Source organism: Acinonyx jubatus, chromosome D1, assembly GCF_027475565.1.
Source record: "Acinonyx jubatus isolate Ajub_Pintada_27869175 chromosome D1, VMU_Ajub_asm_v1.0, whole genome shotgun sequence".
Classification (NCBI taxonomy): domain Eukaryota; kingdom Metazoa; phylum Chordata; class Mammalia; order Carnivora; family Felidae; genus Acinonyx; species Acinonyx jubatus.
Window position 1 is genome coordinate 43566571 of NC_069390.1, and position 13673 is coordinate 43580243.

General features: G+C 38.6%; 1 long non-coding RNA gene and 2 pseudogenes across 1 annotated transcript in view; 2 read left to right on the plus strand and 1 right to left on the minus strand.

Moving 5' to 3' along the window:
• Positions 1-13673, plus strand: part of LOC128311820 (uncharacterized) — a 119625-nt gene that overhangs the window by 49901 nt on the left and 56051 nt on the right. The window lies entirely within an intron of this gene.
• LOC128311818 (thymosin beta-15A-like) lies at positions 1206-3025 on the plus strand (annotated as a pseudogene).
• LOC106987216 (heterogeneous nuclear ribonucleoprotein A1-like) lies at positions 6172-7432 on the minus strand (annotated as a pseudogene).

Here is a 13673-nt window from a genome sequence, read left to right on the forward strand (position 1 = left end):
ACGTACCTTCTCCTAGGCGGATGTTCTGAAGTGGCTGTAGCTTGGTAGCCCTTACTACCAGTCTTACATATAAGTTTAACAAATTTTTTTCCCCAAAAAAAAATTTGGGGGAGAAATTCTTATCTTTATTATCAAACCCAGCCTGCAGCTCCCCCCCCCCCCCGCCAAGCCTAGCCCACCCAAGGCAGACAACTAGTAGGGGTCTGTATGTGAGACAAGAAGAGGTACCAGTTCTACTCAAAATGTGTGCACTAACTGGACTGCGGATGGAGCCTAGACAATCTGGATGGAGGGTGGGTCCTGTGGGGTCATGCCCCCAGCTGCCGCTCCTGCCAGGACCACAGGAGCTTGTACCATCTGAGAGATGGGAGCCATGGGGACGCCCTCAGTGGCAAAACTGAACCAGGTGGCCCTGGGGCCAGCAGCTACAGTTTAGTGTTACCTTCCTTAATGCTGCTATTCAGCAGCTCAATGACTGGGGCTCTGCAGATGATGAGCAGTTTCGGTCCCAATGGGCCAGGGGAGGCTGCTCTGTCAGCCCTGGGGAGAGGGTTTCTACCTCCCAGATGTACTCCCTATCAGGCTGCTCGGCAACAGGATGTTTTGCAACCTCTGGCTGGTCTGCAGCATTTCCAGAACCACTGCTGGCCTCACTGTCACCTGCTCCCCAGGGCAGCACACCAGCAACTAAAACACATATAAAATTCACTATTTAAATCATTTTAAGTGTACAGTTTAGCGATATTAAGTACATTCATGTTGTTGCACAACCATCACTGCTATCCATCTCTAGAACTCTTTTCATAGTGCAAAACTGAAACTTTGTATCCATCAAACAGTAACTCCCTATGAACTCCTCTTCCCAGCCCCTCACCATTCTAACTTTTCTTTCTCGCTTTCTTTCCTTTCCTTTCTTTCCTTTGCCTTCTTTTCTTTTCCTTCCTTCCTTCCTTCCTTCCTTCCTTCCTTCCTTCCTTCCTTCCTTCCTTCCTCTCTCTCTCTTTCTTTTATGTTCTTTTCTTTCTGTTATTTCCCCTTTTCTCTCATGCCCCATGCTTTGAAAACTACCATTCTACTCTACTACTAAGAATTCAGCTTTTTTTTTCTGCTCAAGATTCCATATATAAGTGAGACCATGCAATACTTGTCTTTCTGAGTCTTGATCATTTCACTCAGCTTTATAATATCCAGATTCATCTATATTTTTGCAAATGGCAAGGTTTCCTTTTTCTTAAAGGCTAAGTAATATTTTATTGTATGTACGACCACATTTTCTTTATTCATCCATTGAAAGACATTTAGGTTGTTTCCATATCTTGCCTATTGTGAATAATTTTGCAGTGAATGAACATGAGAGTGCAAATACCTCTTTAAGGTAGCAATTTTATGTCCTTGGATATATATTCTAAGTGGGATTGCTGGATCATATGGTTGTTCTCTTTTTAATTTTTCAAGGAATATCCATACTGCTTTTCATAATGGCTGTATCAGTTAACATTCAGCAGTATATAGGGGTTCCCTTTTTTCCACATCCTCACCAAAACTTCTCTTTTCACTTTTTTATATTAGCCATCCTGACAGGTGTGAGGCAATATCACTTTGTGGTTTTCATTTGGTTTCCTGCTGATTAGTGACTCTGAACATCTTTTCACACACCTTTTGGCCATTTGTCTTCTTTGGGAACATGTCTGTTCAATCCTGCCCATTTTTATTTTTCAAGTGTTTTTTTTTAAGTTTATTTATTTATTTTGAGAGACAGAGAAAGAGAGCATGAGCAGGGGAGGGGCAGAGAGAGAGAGAGAGAGGGAGAGAGAGAGAATCCTAAGCAGTCTCTGGACTGCCAGTGGAGAGCCTGATGTGGGGCTCAAACCCACAAACCATGAGGTCGTGACCTAAGCTGAAATCTAGAGTCAGACACTTAATTGACTGAACCACCTAGGTGCCCCACTTTGCCCATTTTTTAAATTGGGTTATTGGTTTTTTGCTACTGAGTTGTAAGAGTTCCTTATATGTTTTGGATACGAATCCCTCACTGAATGTATGATTTGCAAAAGTTTTCTCTCATTTTATAGATTGCTTATTCATTTTATTGACGTTCCCTTTACAGTGCAGAAACTTCAATTTGACATAGTCTCACTTGTGTTTTTGCTCTTGTTGACTATCCTTTTGGTGTCTGACCCACAAAATCGCTGTCAAGACCAATGTCAAGGAGTTTTTCCCCATGTTTTCTTCTAGAAGTTTTACAGTTTTAGGTCTTAAGTCTAATCTTTTTTTGATTGGATTTTTGTATGTTGTGTAAGGTAGGGATCGAATTTCGTACCTTTGCATATGGTACCTTTGCATATGGATATCCAGTTTTCACAACATCGGTTACTGAAGAGGCTGTCCCCTTTCCCCGCTATGTATTCTTGGTACCTCTGTCAAAAATCATTTGACTGTGGAAATTTTGTGTTGTGTGGAGCAGTGTTAGCCCCGCGGTCAGCCTTTTACGGGTCTTCAAGCCTTGAGTCTGTCGTTTCCTCAAGATGAATGATAAGCCAGACTTGTCCAAAGTGGAGAAGCTTGACAGGTCAAAATGGAAGAAAATGAAACTAAAGAAAAAAATACTCTTTCCTCAAAGGAAACTATCTAGCAAGAGAAAGAGTTGTTGAAACATCATAAAATGGGGATCCTTGAAGAGCAAATTCAGCATTGCCTGAATGTTTGATTTGGGGCTTGTTTTTTTTTTGGTAAACCTATGTGTTTGTAGAGATTGTAGGCACCTTCTGATGTCTTCTTACTTACCCTTACTCCTTGGCTAAGAGGTCAGGAGTAGCCAGTGTTCCCTTATGTTTGTTTTTAAAATTTCCATTGGTGCATAAACTCCAGCTGGCAAATGCTATCAATAATCTCAGCATTGATGACTTTTGTGTGTGAAGTTCTTTCACCCCCTACGGGATAAGCCACTTTTAACCTTCTGCATTGGGTGCCTCCATTGTTCCATAAACTTCATGATGTGGCATGTGTTTATAGCTTCTCACAGTTTATTTTCATTTCTAATGTACCCACAAAATAATAAACATAATCCAAAAATTATTTGTGCATGATTTTATTTCTGGGTTCTCTATTCTGTTCCATTGATCTATGTGTCTATTTTTATATCAATACCATACTGTTTTGATTACTATAGCTTTGTAATTTAGTTCAAAAGCAGGAAGTGTGATGTCTCCAGCTTTGTTCTTTTTGCTGAAGATTGCTTTAGCTCTTTGAGTCTAATTTTTTTTCCATTAAATTTTAAGATTTTTTTTTCTAATTTTTGTTTCTATTTCTGTTAAAACTGCTATTGGAATTTGGACAAATATTGCGTTGAATCTGTAGTTCATTTTGGCTGTATAGACATTTTTTAAAAAAATTTTACTCCACCATTATTTTTTTTTAAGTTTATTTATTTATTTTCAGAGAGAAAAAGAGAGTACAAACAGGAGAAGGCCAGAGAGAGGGAGAGAGAGAGAATCCCAAGCATATTCTGCATTGATAGCTCAGAGCCCACTGTGGGGCTTGAACTCATGAACCATGAGATCATGACCTGAGCTGAAACCAAGAGTCAGACGCTTGAGCCACCCAGGTGCCCTGGCACCCCGGATCGATAGACAATTTTTTTTCTTTTTTTCTATTTTTGTTTTATTTAATTTACATCTAAGTTAGCATATAGTGCAACAATGATTTCAGGAGTAGATTCCTTAATGCCCCTTACCCATTTAGCCCATCCCCCCTCCCTTAACCCCTCCAGCAACCCTCTGTTCTCTATATTTAAGAGTCTCTTATGTTTTGTCCCTCTCCTTGTTTTTATATTATCTTTGCTTTCCCTTATGTTCATCTGTTTTGTATCTTAAATTCCACAAATGAGTGAAGTCATATGATATTTGTCTTTCTCTGACTAATTTCACTTAGCATAATAATACACTCTAGTTCTATCCACATAGTTGCAAATGGCAAGATTTCATTCTTTTTGATTGCCAAGTAATACTCCATTGTATATATATGTACCACATCTTCTTTATACATTCATCCATCGATGGACATTTGGGTTCTTTCCATACTTTGGTTATTGTTGATAGTGCTGCTATAAACATTGGGGTGCATGTGCCCCTTTGAAACAGCACAGCTGTATCCCTTAGATAAAGACCTAGCAGTGCAATGTCTGGGTTGTAGGGTAGTTCTATTTTTAATTTTTTGAGGAACCTCCATCCTGTTTTCCAGAGTGGCTGCAGCAGTTTGCATTCCCACCAACAGTGCAAAAGGGTTCCTCTTTCTCTGCATCCTCGCCAACATCTGTCATTGCCGGAGTTGTTAATGTTAGCCATTCTGACAAGTGTGAGGTGGTATCTCAGTGTGGTTTTGATTTGTATTTCCCTGATGATGAGTGATGTGAAGCATTTCTTCATGTGTCGGTTGGCCATCTGGATGTCTTCTTTGGGGAAGTGTCTATTCATGTCTTTTTCCCATTTCTTCACTGGATTATTTGTTTTTTGGGTGTTGAGTTGGATAAGTTCTTTAGAGATTTTAGATACTAACCCTTTATCTGATATATAATTTGCAAATGTCTTCTCCCATTCTGTTGGTTGCCTTTTAGTTTTTCTGATTGTTTCCTTCACTGTGCAGAAGCTTTTTATGTTGATGAGGTCCCAATAGTTCATTTTTGCTAGACATTTTTAAAATATTAATTCTTTCAATCCATAAACGTAGGATATCTGTTCATTTATTTGTGTCTTCCTCAATTCTTTTCATTAGTGTTTCACAGTTTTTAGTGTAGTTTTGTAGTTTAGTAGTTTCAATATCTTTTACCTATTTGGTTACATTTATTCCTAAGTATTTTATTCTTTTTGATGCTAGTGTACAGGGGATTTTTTTTTCTTAACATCTTTTTTGGGTAGTTTATTGTTAGAATATAGAAACACAATTGATTTTTGTGTATTGATTTTATATCCTGTATCTATTGAATTCATTTATCAGTTCTAACAGTTTTTTTGATGGAGTCTTTAGAGTTTTCTATATAAGATTATGTCATCTGCAAGCAAACAGTTTTACTTCTCACTTTCTGATTTGGATGCTTTTATTTCTTTTACTTGAAATGCTCTGGCTATGAATTTCAGCACTATTTTGATTAGAAGTGCTGAAAGTGGGCACCTTTGTCTTGTTCCTGATAATAGATGAAAGGCTTTCAGCTTTTTGCCATTGAGTGTCATGTAAATGACAGAGTGGGCTTGTCATACATGGCCTTTTTTTTATGTTGAGGTTGATTCCTCCTAATTTGAGAGTTTTTATCATGAAAGGATGTTGAATTTTGTCAAAAATTTTTCTGCATCTATTGAGATGATCATATGATTTTTAAAAACTATATGAATAAATAAAGATTTCTTTTCTTTTTTTTTAATGTTTACTCATTTTTGAGAGAGACAGAGACAGAGTGCGAGCAGGGGAGGGGCAGAGAGAGAGGGAGACACAGACTCAAAAGCAGGCTCCAGGCTCTGAGCTGTCAGCACAGAGCCCATTGTGGGGCTTGAACTCATGAACTGTGAGATCATGACCTGAGCCGAAGTTGGGCACTTAACCAACTGAGCCACCCAGATACCCCTAAAGATTTCAATAAATACAATTACATAGACAATTATAAAATCTAGTTTTGTGGTAATAATGGTTTATAACTGAACTTTTTGTTTCCTACATGTTTTAGCAGGTCAATAAAACTTTTAAAAAGATTTTATTTTTAACTAATCTTTTCACCCAATGTGGGGTTCGAGCTCACAACCCTGAGATCAAGATCACATGCTTTACCAACTGAACCAGTCAGGCGCCCCTCAGATTAATAATTTTTATTTATTTGTTTATTTACATTTATTTATTTTTGATAGAGACAGAGCACAAGTCGGGGAGGGACAGAGAGAGAAGGAGACACAGAATCCGAAGCAGGCTCCAGGCTCCAAGCTGTCAGCACAGAGTCTGACGGACGCAGGGCTCGAACTCACAAACCGTGAGATCATGACCTGACCCAAAGTTAGACGCTTAACTGACTGAGCCACCCAGGTGTCCCTTTATTTATTTTTTTAAAAAAGACACAATTATTCAGCATCGTGATCAGATTATTACATTTAGCAATCAATAGCATGGGTGCAAAAAAAAAAAAAACTACATTAAAACCCTTTCTTGGAATGCTTTATACTTTCCGCAGAACAGAAACTAAAATAACCTCTTATGCAATTAGTCACAAATACAGCCCTTGAATTTTTGTCCATGCACATGAGTATTGTCTAAAACGTGTTCTTTGTAGCAGCTAGGCCCCACCACCACTGTGCTTGACTGAGCTCAAAACTCTGTTGTAACCTGTAGCTTCCCTGTCACTTCTCTGGCTCTCCTCTCCTGCTAAGCTCTGTTTCCTGGAAGTAATTAAAACCTTCTGCCACTCCCATAGCCACTGCTGCTGCTGGAACCACCATAGCCACCTTGGTTTCATGGTTTGGCAGAGTATTGGCCTCCACCACCATACGGGCCAGGGCTTCTGCCTCCAAAACTTCCTCCTCGTAGGGGCCCAAAATGTCAAGATTGATTGTTGTAATGGCCAAAATCATTATAGCTTCCACCACCTCCAGAGTTGCTTCCATCATTACCAAATCCGTTACAGCCGTCCCCACTGCACCTATCCACCAGCACCTCGACTACCACCAAGGCCACCTCGCCCACCGAAGTTTCCTCCACAGCCGGAGTTGTCATTCCCACCAAAACCACCTCTACGGCCACCACCAAAATTTCCAGAACCACTTCGACCTCTTTGGCTGGATGAAGCACCAGCCATCTGTTGCTAAATAGAGGTTTCCTTACTTCACAGTTGTGGCCATTCACAGAAATGTGGCCATTTCTGAATGACAGTCTTGTCTACAGAGTCATGGTTGCCAAATGTTACAAAAGCAAAGCCTCTCTTTTTGCCACTGCCTCGGTCGGTCATGATTTCAATCACTTCAGTTTTCCCATGCTGTTCAAAATAATCTTTTAGGTGATGTTTTTCAGTGTCTTCTTTAATGCTACTGACAAAAATCTTTTTCACAGTTAAGTGGGCACCAGGTCTTTGAGAATCTTCTCTCGAGACAGCCCTCTTTGGTTCTACAACTCTTCCATCCACCTTGTATGGCCTTGCATTCGTGGCTGCGTCCACCTCTTCCACAGTGGCATGCACAGGTGACAAACCCAAAGCCTCTGGAGCACTTGGTGTTGGGATCTCTCATTACCACACAGTCCATAAGCATTCCCCACTGCTCAAAATGGCTCCTCAGAGTCCCATTGGTTGTTTCAAAGCTCAGACCTCCGATGAAAAGCTTCTGCAGCTGTTCAGGCTCTTTGGGAGACTCTGACTTAGACATGATGGCGGTGGGAGGGGAGACTTTCACAATGCTTACTCGGCGGTGTCCACGGGCAGAAAGACCAGATTAACAATTAAAAATTTTTATTTTTCTAAAAGCCAGTATTATTATAGCAGTGTTTATCTCCACATTTGGCTTTTTTTTTAAATAATTAAACAAACTAATACATTTAAACGAATTGTTCCTGTATGCTTTTGGACGCACACATATCAGGATGCAATGTTGTGACATCAACAACCAAACTTTGCTGTTAAAGAAGAGGTTAAACTGGTATAAATTCAAATTAGATTATAACCTTCAGATGTTAAATGTAACCTGCATGGCAACCCCAAAGAAAACTACTGTAGATTGATTATACACAAAAGGAAATGTGAAATTACACATTTCATTTAAAATTTAATCACAAAAGAAGACAGTAATTCAGAAAATGAGCAACAGAAGAGTTATAAGGCATTTAGAAAACAACGAAATTATACAAGTAAGTTTTTCTCTTATCAGTAACTATTTTAAATAGAAGTGGATTGAACTTTCCAACCAAAGGAGATTAGCTGAGTGGATGAAAACACATGATCCAACTATATGCTATCTACAAAAGATTCATTTTAGATCCCAAAACACAAATAGATTGAAAGTGAATATATGGAAAAATACTGCAGAAATAGTAACCAAAAGAGCAGGGATGTCTAAACTGATATCAGACAAATTATACATTATTTTTTAAATGCTTATTTATTTTTGAGAGAGTGCACATGCATGTGAGCAGGGGTGGGGGAAGGGCAGAGAGAGAGGGAGACAGGATCTGAAGTAGGCTCTGTGCTGTCAGCGCAGAGCGTGATGTAGGGCTCAAACTCATGAACCCTGAGATCCTGACCTCATGACTTGAGCCAAAGTCAGGTGCTTCACTGACTGAGCCACCCAGGTGCTCCAAACCAAGTATACTTTATAAAGTTTCCAAAGAGACAAAAAAGAATATTACATGTTAATAAAATGCTCAGTACAGCAAATATATATAACAGTTGTAAATGTTTACATGTCTAATGACAGATCATCAAAATATGTGAAGTAAAAACTGACAGAATTCAAGGGAGCAATAGTTCTGCAATAATAGTCCAAGACTTTACTGTACCACCACTCTCAGTGTAGATGCAACAAGCAGACAGAAGATAAGTAAGCAAATAGAGGGCTTACTAGAATAAACTAAGGTAGATCTCACAGACATCCATAGAACACTCTACCCAAGAACAGCATACGTATTCTTCCCAAGTGCACTTAGAACATTTTCAGGGTAGACCATATGTTAGGCCTCCAGTTAAGTCTCAGTAGCTTTAAGAAGACAGATACCATGCAAAGTGTCTTCTCCAGTCACATCAGAATGAAGTTAAAAATCAATAACAAAAGAAAAACTGGAAAATTCACAAATTTGCTGAAATTAACATATCCTTAACCAACAAATGGGTCAAAATAGAAATCACAAGGGAAATTAGAAAATACTTAGAAGCGAATGAAAACACAACAAACTAAAATTTGGAACAGTGAGAACAGTGCTAAGGAACAAAGCTATAAATGCTTACATTAAAAAATCAGAGTGACATTAGCATCACGGTGGCATAAGACATTAGTCTTTTCTCTCTCCCTTTTTAAACAACTAATTAGACATTCATCCACAAGCAAAATTTCTCAGTAAGAAGTGTTGGACCCAGTTTAATATGCCAAGAGACCTGGATAACTCTTGCCCACCAGTACATCTAAAAACAGGCAGACAGATTTTGGATCTCGGAAAAGATTTTAGAGTCAGCAAAACTGCTGCACCCCCTCTCAGTGGCCAAGAAAAAAAGCCTGGAGAATGCTGACCTGGAAAGATATCCTTGGGTGAGAGAGAACTTATAGAGGTTCAGCCTGCCTGAAGGGAGATTCTAGAACACCACTAGAGCAGGAAAGATACGAGTTTGGTCATAGTGGAGAGGGAAGAACTCTGCCAGAGCCACCGTTCCAACCAAAAGAGACACTGCACAGGGCCACACTGTTCATCCATGGTGACCTCTCCTGTGGAGGAGGTAGAAATTGGTGAGTTCCTGGCTACCTTACTTGTGTGGTGGTGACTAGAGAAATCTGTTTGTATCCAACAACATGCAGCCCACTAAGGTGAGACCTCATGACTAAGGGGAGGCAAGACAGAGTAAGAAGCAGATAAGAACATCAAAGTAATTCAGTTCCTGGTGACTACTTCAGGACTTCAGCATGAACTCTGCTGATAAGGCTCTGGGAGTACAACCACATTAAGATCTCCCCACTGGGTCCACAGGCACTCGTATGCCAACAGTGCTAACGCACACCTCCCAACATGCACACGCATGTGCACACACACACTCTGTGACAAGATCCTTGTGTGCTCCCAAGTGCAATGGTAATAGAGGTCCAGTAATCAGAGTACTCTCAGGAAAATGGAACAGGGCTATGGACAAGGGAGAAACCACCACTTTTTGGAAAACCAAAGAGAGGCATCCAGCAGCAAGCCTGGTGACTTCTAAGAACAAGAAAAGATGTAAAAGCTTAAGAATTCTGCCACAAGAGGAAGAAAAAAGAGTGGGGCAGGTCTACTCATTCAAAAGCTGAGGAAAACCCACATATAGCAGCACCAATCAACAGTACCCCATATGAAGGCAACCAATAAAGATTTAAAGAAATGTCTACTACTTCAAGTAGCAATGTAAAAATATAAGGAACATGAAAAATCAAGGAAATATATCATCTCCAAAAGATATCAATAATCCTCAAGTAAAAGGTGTATAGTATGATCTAGTAGATAAAGAACTCAAAATAGCTACTTTTAAAAAAACTCAACAAGCTAATGGGGCATGTGGGTGGCTCAGTCGGTTAAGTGTCCGACTTCGGCTCAGGTCATGATCTCATGGTTTCTGAGTTGAGCTCTGCATGGGGCTCTGCATGCATAGCTCCGCGATCCAAGCCTGGAGCCTGCTTCAGATTCTATATCTCCCTTTCTGTCCTTCTCCCACTGGCACTCTGTGTTTATCTCTCTCAAAAATAAACATTTAAAAAACTTAAACTCAACAAGCTAAAAGAAGACTCAGACAATGCAATGAAACAGAAAAGAAAAGACAGAGAAAAGAAAAAGATCAATCGGAGTTATTTTTTTCTTAAACATTTATTTATTATTGAGAGACAGAGGGACACAGAGTGTGAGCAGGGGAGGGGGCAGAGAGAGGGGGAGACACAGAATCTGAAGCAGGCTCCAGGCTCTGAGCTGTCAGCACAGAGCCCGACATGGGACTTGAACTCACAAACTGTGAGATCGTGACCTGAGCCGAAGTCGGTCGCCTAACCAACTAAGCCACCCAGGCACCCCCTGAGTTCTTTATGAAAGAGAAATCATAAGAAGAACCAAACAAATTCTGGAGCTGAGGAATTCAATGAATGAAATGAAGAATGTGATACAATAAAATAGAATGAAGAAATAGAATAAAAGATGCAGCAGACAGCATCTGTATTAGAGTATACTAGATTAAAGAATAAATGACTTAAAGGACAGGAGTTTTGAAATGACACAGAAAAGAACAAAGAAAAAAAGAGCAGAGAAAGCCTCATGATCTAAGAGAATCCATCAAAAGGACAAATACCAAAACAATCAGGATTCCAGAAGGAGAAGAGAAGGAGAAGGGGACAGAAAGTTTATTTAAAGAAATAGCTGAGAACTTCCCAAACTTGGAGAAAGACTTGAATATCCAATTTCAATGAAGCTAATAAATTACCATATTATCTAAATGCCAAAAGACCTTTCTCCAAAACACATTATAAGGAAACTGTTACAAATCAAAGAGAAAGAAAGAATCCTAAACACACAGCCAGGGAAAAAAGTATAACCTCCAAAGAAACCCCCACTAGGCTATCAGTTGATTTCTCAGCAGAAACCCTTCAGGCCAAGAAAGAATGGAATGACATATTCAAAGTGTTTGGAAAATAAAAACTGCAACTAGAATACTCTATGCAGTGAAGTTATTCTTCAGAGATGAAGAAGGAATGACTTTCCCAGGTAAACAAAAGCTGAGGGAGAAATGCTGAAAGAAGTTCTCAAAGCTGAAATGAAAAGACAATAATCAGAGGCATGAAAACTTATGAAAGTACACAACACACTGGTATAGGTGAAAAATACACAGGCCAGATTTAGAAACCTCTAAAATAAAATGGTTGGTCAGCCACTTAACTATAGAATAAAGGTTAAGAGAGTATTAAAAATAACTATAGTAACCACAATTTCTTAATGAATAAACAACATAGAAAGTAAGTGTGACATAAAAAGAGGGGGGGTAAAAGGTGGAGCCTTTGTAGGAGATTGAAGATAAGTTGCTATCGGCATAAAATGGAACATTTTATCTGTAAAATGGTTTATGTAAGCCTCATGGTAACCACAAAGCAGGAATCTAAGGTAGATTTACAAAAGAAAAACAGGAGAAGCAAAACATACCATCCTGGAATATCGACAGTTTACAGAGGTAGGCAGAAATAGAAAAAGAGCAATGCCAATACAAAACAAACAGAAAACAATAAGGCAAACATGGCATTACTAAGTCCTTACATATCAATAATTACCTAAATATAAATGGATTCAATTCACCAGTCAAAAGGCACAGAGTGGCTAGATGGATTGAAAAAAAAGAAAAAAACAAAACAAGATCCAACTATATACTACCTACAAGAGACTTACTTCAGTATTAAGGACACACATAATCTCAAAGTGAAGGTATGGAAAAATATATTCCATGCAGTGGTAACCAAAATAAAGCAAAGGTAGCTATACTTATATCAGAGAGTATAAACTTTTAAGCCAAAAACAATAATGAAACAAAATGATAAAAGGGTCAATTCATCAGGAAGATATAACAATTAATTATACACACTAGTATATACACATATACACAGTTAATATATACACATCCAATATCAGAGCACCTAAACATATTAAGCAAATACAAACATCTGAAGGGAGAAATGGACAACAATACCATATGAGTGGAACTTTAATACTCCACTTTCAGCAGTGGGTATGTCACCCAGACAGAAAGTCAACAAGGTAACAATGGACTTGAACCATACATTAGACCAAATGAGATTTGTAGATTGTTCCTTCCAATAGCAGAAGAATATACATTCTTTTTAAATGCACGCAGAATATTCTCAAGGAAAGATTATATGATAAGCGATAAAACAAGCCTCAGAAAATTTTAAAATATTAAAGTCATACCAAGTATCTTTCCTGACCACAATGGTAAGAAACTAGAAATCCACAACAGGGAAGCTGGAAAACCCACAAATATGTGGAAACTAAACAACACATTCTTGAACAACTAATGGGTTGAAGAAATCAAAGGGAAAATAAAAAATATTTCAGAACAAAAATGGAAATATAACATCCCCAACGGACCTATGGGATGATATGAAAGCACTTCTGGGATGGAGCTGTATAGCAATAAACACATATATTAAGAAATTAAATCTCAAAAAGCAACCTAACTTTATACCTCAAGGAATTACAAAAAAAAAAAAAAGAAAGAAAAAATTAAGCCCAAATTTATCAGACGGAAAAAATAATAAAGATAAGAGTGGAAATAAATGAAATAGAAACCAGGAAAGTAATAGAAAATGTCAACAAAACTACAACTGATTTTTCAAAACGATAAACAAAATTGATAAACCCTAGCAAACCTAAGAAAAAAAGAGAGAAGACAAATTAATAAAAAATGGTTGATACTATCAAATTGATACTACCAAAATACATAGGATCAATACACAACTGCTATGAAGAATTATATGCCAACAAATAGATAACCTAGAAGAAATGGAGAAATTTCTAGAAACATACAACCTACAAGACTGAATCAAGAAGAAAAAAAAATTGGGGGGCCTGGGTGGTTCAGTCAGTTAAGCCTCTGACTTCAGCACAGGTCATGATCTTGCAGTTTGTGGGTTCAAGCCCCGCATTGGGCTCTGTGCAGACAGCTCAGAGCCTGGAGCCTGCTTCAGATTCTGTGTCTCCCTCTCTCTGTGACGCTCCCTTGTTCACACTCTGTCTCTGTCTCTCTCTGGAAAGTAAATAAACATAAAAAAATTTTTTTAAAGAAAAAAAAATTGAATAGACTAATAAGTAATAAGATTGAATCCGTAATCATAAAGCTCCCAATGCAGAAAAACCCCAGGACCAGACTGCTTCAGTGGCAAATTCTACTAAACGTTTAATGAAGAATTAATGGCAGTCCTTCTCAAACTCTC